We start from the raw sequence: 7,685 nt of genomic DNA, 5'->3' as shown, positions 1-7,685 counted from the left end.
TTTCCTCTCCATTTCTTACCTTGGGCAAAATAATGCAATAATTTATTTTTCCTTGAGGAAAGGGGGATCCTCCCTGAGAAGAGGGAGGTGCAGATAAGAAGACGCATTTGGTCTGTGGTATGCCAGTGAGCGTGGCCTGCGGTCTGGTCACTGCCCTGGGCAGAACGCGCCGGCGCCGTGCTGCCGGGAGGGATGGCCGGAGGAGCCCCCGCGCTTTGTTGACTCTGCCTGGACCGCGGCCCCTCGGAGCTCGGGCACAGCACACCATGGCTGCAGCGCCCGGGATCGATCCTCAAACAACTTCACGATATCCCGTTGAGCTGAGGGCCGGTAAACGCCCCACATCTCAGCCGGCCTTTCGCTTTCTGTCTTCAGCGTTCCCCTTCCTTAGCCTGACACCGCGGGCCTTTCGGTCGCGCCGCACGGCTCGGCTGTTGCCGGGGCAGTCACCTTCCCTGCTGCGGCTCATCTGCCTTCGTAATTACTGCAGCGGGGGGTGTGTGTGTTATGATGATGATGTTTTAAGCATTTACGTAATTTTATTTGTATATAATTCTAGGAAACTGCGTTACTGAAGGGCTGATGCCAGCGGCTGCAGAAGGCACTACAGGTAATAATTTAATTCTTTACGCTGCCGTACGCGTTGGGAACTTCCGCGGAGTGGGAACCGCTGCGCACACGGAGTTATTGGGCGCTTTAGGGTCCACAAACGCTCCGCAGACGCTATTAGAAACCAGACGCCCGGCCCCTGGCCCCGGCTGCCCTCTGGTCGCCGGCTGGGCTTCGGACGGGCCCGGGGGGGGGCGCGGAGGCGGCGCCGGGCGAGCGGGTGCTTGGCTCCCCCCGCGGCGTGGGGCGGCTCCGTCCCTCCCCGCGGCGCGGCGCGGCCCGGCCGGGGGGGGGCGGGCGAGGGTGCGCGGAGCCGCCGCCCGCAGCAGCCGCGGCGGCAGGAGGCGGTGGCGGGAGGGGGCTGCGATGCTCCCGGCTGAGCGCCCCCCCGGAGCCGCCCCCGGGCGAGGTGAGTCAGCGCGGCCCCGCGGTGCGCGGGGGGCCGGGCCGGCAGCCAGGCCCGCGGCAGGCCGCACGGCTGGGTGCCGCCGCCGCCTCCCCTCACCGCGCTCCGTGGGGCGCCGGCACCCGGCGGGCCCGGCCGCGGGCCGGCGGGCACCGACCCGGGGATCGCTGCGGCCCCGCGGGGAGGCCGGCGGGCGAGGCGGCCGGCGGGCCGGCTGTGGCGCACCTCGCGGCTGCCGGTGAGGCCGGTCCGTTCCCAATCTCTGAGCCGGTACCGGCTCCAGCTCCCTCCCCAGCGGGGGCGACGGGCCTTGTCCCCGCAGCCGGCCGGGTTGCTGCCGTTGGGCCCTTGCCTCAGCCCTTCCCTTGCCTCCTCGGTGGCTGCTCTGTTCCGCTCTTCCTTCTCGGAGGCGTTTCCTGCCTGCGCCGCGCCGGAGCCCGTCAGCTGCTCCTCAGCTGAGCCGGCTGGTCCCGTGTGCTCGCTGAGGTCCGCTGGTGTTAACTGTGGCTAAGCGGTGACCTGGTTAGGATGCTGGCCATGTCTCCGGGATCCCAGCCATGTGCCTGAAGCGTAACCACTGTAGGTGCGACCGACCCATCCAAGGCCAAACCACCCCGTGCCCTCCTGCCCGACCACGATGGTGTCGGGGTCCCCAGAGGTGCCCGCAGGCTGGGCCGTGTACCCTGGGAGCAGCCCCATCCCTGCTGCCAGCATCCAGGCGTGGTGTTACTTGCGGCTGTCACTTGGCTTCTGAACCCTTAAATCCTTAAAATACGATGATTTTTAGTAAGCAGGTTGTCAGTTACTCCTCTGTTAAAACAAGCATAAGAATAGATGCTTGTTCAAGAAATTGGTGCTAGAGGTACCATAGGTGTTATGTATGCCTGTTATATCCTGTTGGATGGAGTTTAAAACCCATGTTTGGTCATCAGCTCTGAAGTTTTAACCGCAAACTCGTTTTAAATGTTGTGTTAATGAAAAATGTGGTGTTGAAGAGCAATAAATTTGAAGTTTAGGGGAGAGGAGAGTGGTTGTCTGAACATAAAGCTGAAGTATTTCAGTAAAAGCTCCCCCAAAGCATTATGATGTTACTAAGATATATAGGGTCTCATTGTCCACTGTATTTAGTAATGTCCAAGGAAAAAGATTGCAAAATGCTTGTTCTCTAGCTTGGTTATTTTTTTGTATTTGTTTCCCTGGGTATACATAGTGGACAAAGGCAACATTTATTTTATTGTTTATGTTCTCCAAAGACCCACTGGGGAATAAGGAAAAAGAGAACAGTCCTCTTTTAAGGATGGTGTTTGTGATAGTGGTCATAAACTCGGTAAAAATCCTAAGCAGGTTAAAAAAAACCCCACCAAACAAGTGGAGTGAGAATATTAGAGCAAAAGCTAATCATGTGAGGAGCTAATATGAGGAAGCTGTGGTTGGTCACTGATGTGGCTGGTGCTAGGGTACGGTTTAAATACAACCTAAAATTCATTGTAATCTTCAGCTACAGCCTAATGGGCCTGAGTTTATACAGCAGCATGGGAGAGTGTGACCCGCTGACATGATCCGGCCACAGTGGCGGTGGCTGGTCCCTGAAGCCGGGAATTGCCTGTCAGGCCTCTACGCTTTGAAGCAGACCACGGCTCCTGCTGCTGCTGGGCTTGGTGGGGCGGCTGGGTGCCTGCGTCCCTCCCCGGCGCTCCAGAGCTGCTCCAGATGTGCTTGCGGAGTACTGCGGCTCTCTCTCTGGGCACTTGCCTGGCCCGTGGTTGAAGGCATGCTTGTTATTTACCCTCATTAATGAAGTGTAAACCTTGGCAGTGTAGTTATATAGTTGGTAAATAAAAAACTGCTTAAAGAATTGAAGTCTAATACTGACTAAAACTGATTAAAAATAGTCTGCTACGACTTCTTAATTTGCACATCTTAAATGGAAAACATGATTGGAAAGCAGGAGTCTTAAGATGTGAGTCTAATGTTTTTTCTTCAACAGATGAGGATCTGATAGTGTTCTTGTCGTCTTTAATGTTAATAGTAACACTATTGTATCAATTTTGCAACTTCAGACCTATTATAAAGTGCATTAAACCTATTAGAAACCTGATCTTGACATACTGCAGACATACTGTAGTCTCTCAATCTAATTGACTAAATGTGTCAAAGTATGTGGGGTTTAGTATGCATATTTGAATGAAGCAGAAAAACCTATAGACCAACACGCTAAGTAAGTGCATGCCAAGCAACACAAAATAAAGCAATTTTAAGAGTTAAGTGTTTTAGAACAAAGTGGTTCCACTTTGTGGAAACCCTAATTATGGTGGTTAATGTTATAATACTAATGTCTCGCTGCAGACTTGAAACAAATATGTTTCCCAGCACCAAGTTAATTCACTAAATGTGATTTGTTCCTGACTTTATGGACTCTGAGTAAGGTGTCCCTGCTGGGGCCTCGCAGGAGGACTGCTTACCTTTAGAGAGCAGGGGATGGTGGTGTGGGGCCGGTGGGTCAGTCTGTGCCAGTTGGTCCGTGTGGCTGGGCAGGGGACAGCCCCTCTATGGTCTCCACCTGGAGGTTGGCCAACCTGGGAGAGGTTTGGGAACGTGATGCAGGAGTAAATGAAGTCTGCACACTCCCCTATCATGATGTAAGTTGTTTGCATAACATTCTCCTCCTTTTTGGCATGGACGCAGGCGACAGCACTAGGCTGTTCCTTAGGGGTGAACTTTGCTTAGAAATGGAAAACATGGTCTATTTATTCATGTTGATTACAGTGATGCCTTGTAGGCCTGCTGGATGCAGGGCTTAATTTGGAGAGCTGCTGCACAGATACTGTAGCAGAAAGTCTTTGATCCAAAGGTTTTGTAGTTTAGATCAATGGGAGAAGTCGGGCTGAGGAGGAGATGGTGTGCATGGGCGATATGATGGGTGCACTCCTTGTGGCAGTTTCACCAGCCGGGGGATGAGTGAGGTGAGCTTTATTTGGGAGGTGGATGGTTTTTAAGTTTATTTCTCTAGGACAGACCTTTTCTGAATGAAACAATTATTAGTGACTTAAAAAAAAGGGTTATTCACGAAACATGTTTTCTGTTAGCAAATTTAAGAATGTTTGTATGAAAACTTCGTGTGGAATTTCATGTGTTTGCTGCAAAGTCAGTTTGCTAGTCAGTGAAATTCGGAAAGGGGTAAAATAAGATGTGATGCCATGTTGGCTGGCTTTGATTTATTGACACAATGCAAAGAGCAAGCTAGTCTGCTCTGTTCTTATGGCTCCATGTTGCTTGAGAGATTAATTACTGATTCCTGTTTCGCAATTCTACTCTTAGAGTATGTTTTCTGAGACTGTATACATATGAATCTTCTACAGTGATTTTGGTAGGTATTTAATGGGTTAGGCTACCCTAGATCATCTGTACTGTCTTCTGATGAACTGTCCTGGGTTTGTTGGGTTTTTGGGGGGTTTTTTGTTTGTTTTTTGTTTGTTTGGTTTTGTTTTGTTTTGTTTTTTACTTTCAGTATACAACCCTCCCCTGATTTTGAGGCTCTGCTGTGTGAGTCTTAATTATACTTTAATTCTCAAAGCCTAGCGAATGGAATATTTAAGGTGAATTAAACTTTATTTAAAAACAACAGTACTCCTTCACCCCAAATCTAATGTTGTTGGTCTGCAAGTGAAGTTTTAATGCCTTGTGCTGTAAGTGCCATGGTATTTTCCCTGAGAGGTTTAGGGATTTGCTGCCTCAGTCTGATCTGTTGATTGGTTTGATTTTTTTTTTTTCCTCAGATACAGTGCAAAGCGTGTGTTTTGGGGTTTTTTTTTCCCAAGATTGTGGGAAGAGTGACTCCAAAGGGAGAGCTGGGGTTTTAGTATACTGTATTATTATTTTCCTTATTATCATTTTCCTTTTTTTATAGGGAACTTCTTGTAATGTTAGGTTGTCTTGAATAGATTGGCTTTTTATCCTTTCTGATCTTGAAATCCTCTTAATTATTAGGAGAGCCAGAGTAAATAAGGATCGATTTAAGAAATAAAAAAGGCAAGAATGCCAAGAAGATACTTAACTAAATGTAGAATACCCATATTCGCCTCTTTCCAGATACCTGCCAAAGAGCCTCATTACAGCCATTAAAATGGGCATCACGTTGTCATCACTGAACTCCTTGGGACAAATGGTTTTTCCTGTGTTCCTCAGATAGCTGCCCAAAGGTACAAGTCTGCAGGAAATGTGCTGTAGCTGTTTGCGGAAGATGGCAGGATGAAAGATGTGTCATAGATGTAAGGGTTTGAAAGTGGATTTTGACTTGCTAGAGAAATACATATAAACCAGGCGGCAGCAATCTGTATCAGGAAACTTAGAAAAAGTAATAGACTCTGGTACTTACATTAAAAAAACCCCTATCTGTGCAAAGCTGGAAGGAAGAATAGTCTTGTGGTTAACAAGTATGTTCTTTATATCTAAAAAGAAGCACACGCGCTTGCTCATCAACAGGCTCAGAGGCCGAGTGATCTTGCAGAATAATCCCTGGTCTGAGAAAGCCGGGTTGGCCACAACCTTCCTGTGCAGCTGCGAGCAAGGGACTTGGGCCAGTACGGTAGGATCATGGTTTGGGGGGAAAGTGAGCAGTTTGGATTTTAGTGAAGTCTTTTCCCTTGTAGTCACATCAGGGGTGATGGAATGGTGAGGGAACAAAGACTTGGTTCCCTGTTCTGAGTTCTGTCGTGGTTTGGAAACATAAACCTGTGGGAAGACAAAAGCTTGTTTGTCTGTCAGAGGACCAAGGTGCTTTCTTGTGACGTACGTCTGCTGTGCTGTCTGCTTGCTTGGCGGGGCTTTCTCAGGATCTTTGCAGAAGTTTCAATTTGCGTGTTGGGGCTTTGTTGTCTGTTTGTGCCACTTAGCTAAGTTTGGGAAAGATAGCTTCAAAGCTGTTAATCCCGTTTTTCGGAGTGATATTACCACTATGCAGCCTCTATGGTCTCACATGAACTGATGACATTCAACAGGCCTCTACCAAAACTTCTTCCTCTGTTCTGCCTCAAATGAGTTAAAATTTATATTCATGGTGAAATCTATCCTGTTTACTCTCTGAACTTACCCACTCCTATTCTCTGCTGTTCATTTTAAACTTGCTGGTAGTGCTGTCTTCTATCCTCCTGCTGTCTTGTGGATCAGAAGAAGTTTTTGCAAAGTGAAGATGCAGTATTTTAAGGCTATGGTTAAAATAACCAGTAGATAACTAGTTTCTTCTCACTTAAAAGCGTGTTGTTTTTCCATCTGTTTGAGTTGCTGCACATTCAGTCCCTGACTGGCACAGGTTCTTTGCCAGTAGAAGGAAAGCCCTGTAGATTATTAAATTTTTTGTAGATTTTTTTTCAGTAACAATGCCGCTTTGTTGGTTTTCTCATTTTCAGTCATTTATTTTTAGAATTTAAAAAATTGCTAAATAAAATCACTTTCAAAAACTTAACTCCTAAACAAGCTAGTGATCAAAACATTAAAGAATGCCATATGGCTCCCACCAGTCTTGATGCTGTTATATTTCTGAAGAGTATATTATGTGTTATTAATAATATTCAATGAAACACTCCTAGGGTAGGAAAATATTTACTGAAATTATTACGAAATACTCTTTTCAGAGGATTCTTACCCAAGATGATCTTGTCAAAATACGAGGAGTAGCTCTTTTTGGATTAATCGTTGCACACAACAGGTTAGAAGAAGATGGATGCTAGGGCAGATAGAAGTTACGGAGGGGTAAAGAAGATGCAGCAACTGAAGTGTTTAAAGACTAGCAGTAGAACAATTTTTAATATACACACTATTCATACAACATACAAAATTGAAGTCCCATTCCAATAGAAAAAGAAACTGAATTAAAAAACATCGGATGCTAATTGCTCTGAAAGCCCTCGGTATACTTTATATGAAATCAGATGGTTCAGAGCTCATATGTAGGGATAAGGAATATGACTGTGTTGTTTAAATTGGGATAATTTCAATTCATACTTGCAAAGAAGTTGTCCTAATATGCAGTTGGTTGAAATGTGAGTTCTATCTTGTCGTGTCATGGGGAAAGGGGAGGAAATTCATTCTTCAAAATTAAATGCTGTAAAGCTGTGATACAGCTAGTAAGCAAGTTGCTGTAAATAGTTGAGCATATACTGGTTTTGGTAGGAATAACACTGAAACCTCAGTTACGTCACCTTGACATAAGTGGGGCCCTGCACAAGTTCTGGAGTCTTTGTTGTCAAAGCAAGGCGAAGCATAAAGGAAATAAAAGCACAGATGATGACTGATCTAATTTACTCATTAGAAGGAGTTGTTTGATGGATATAGAAGCCAAAAATGAGCAAATATATGAGCAAAAAAACCACAGTCCTTCCAACTGTCAGGTGGAAGTGGCTGCCTGAACCAAAAATTGCGGGAGCTAACTAGACAGCTGCTGCGTTTTGGTTCATGTGGCTTTTGATGGTAGCAGGTAAGAGAAAGAAAATGTGTTTTCACATTTGACTGTTCTAACTTAATTAGGACTTTTTCTAATCTTTTGATGCTTGAAATACTTTTTTGTTATTAAATCAGATTGTCTCTGAAGAAACTGGAGAAAAAAGCAGTCTATGTGTATGTGCTAGCGTCATTTTGATTAACTTCTGACCTTGAATGCATGAATATTTAAGGT

At 46.4% G+C, this 7,685-nt stretch overlaps 1 protein-coding gene across 2 annotated transcripts in view; it reads left to right on the top strand.

The window, feature by feature from the left end:
- The first annotated feature begins 248 nt into the window (after positions 1–248).
- The window catches only part of MFSD6 (major facilitator superfamily domain containing 6), a 30,707-nt gene continuing 23,270 nt past the window's right edge, over positions 249–7,685 (top strand). Inside the window, exons 1-2 of one of the 2 annotated variants that reach the window (XM_054210304.1) lie at positions 249–330; positions 560–610. The gene's annotated coding sequence lies outside the window, so the exon portion shown is untranslated. Of the gene's footprint in view, positions 331–559; positions 611–895; positions 1,019–7,685 lie in introns of those variants that run through there. The other variant, XM_054210305.1, reaches the window with a different exon arrangement.

The sequence above is a fragment of the Rissa tridactyla genome, chromosome 7 (genome assembly GCF_028500815.1).
Source record: "Rissa tridactyla isolate bRisTri1 chromosome 7, bRisTri1.patW.cur.20221130, whole genome shotgun sequence".
NCBI lineage: Eukaryota > Metazoa > Chordata > Aves > Charadriiformes > Laridae > Rissa > Rissa tridactyla.
This window is presented reverse-complemented; position numbering and strand designations above follow the sequence as displayed.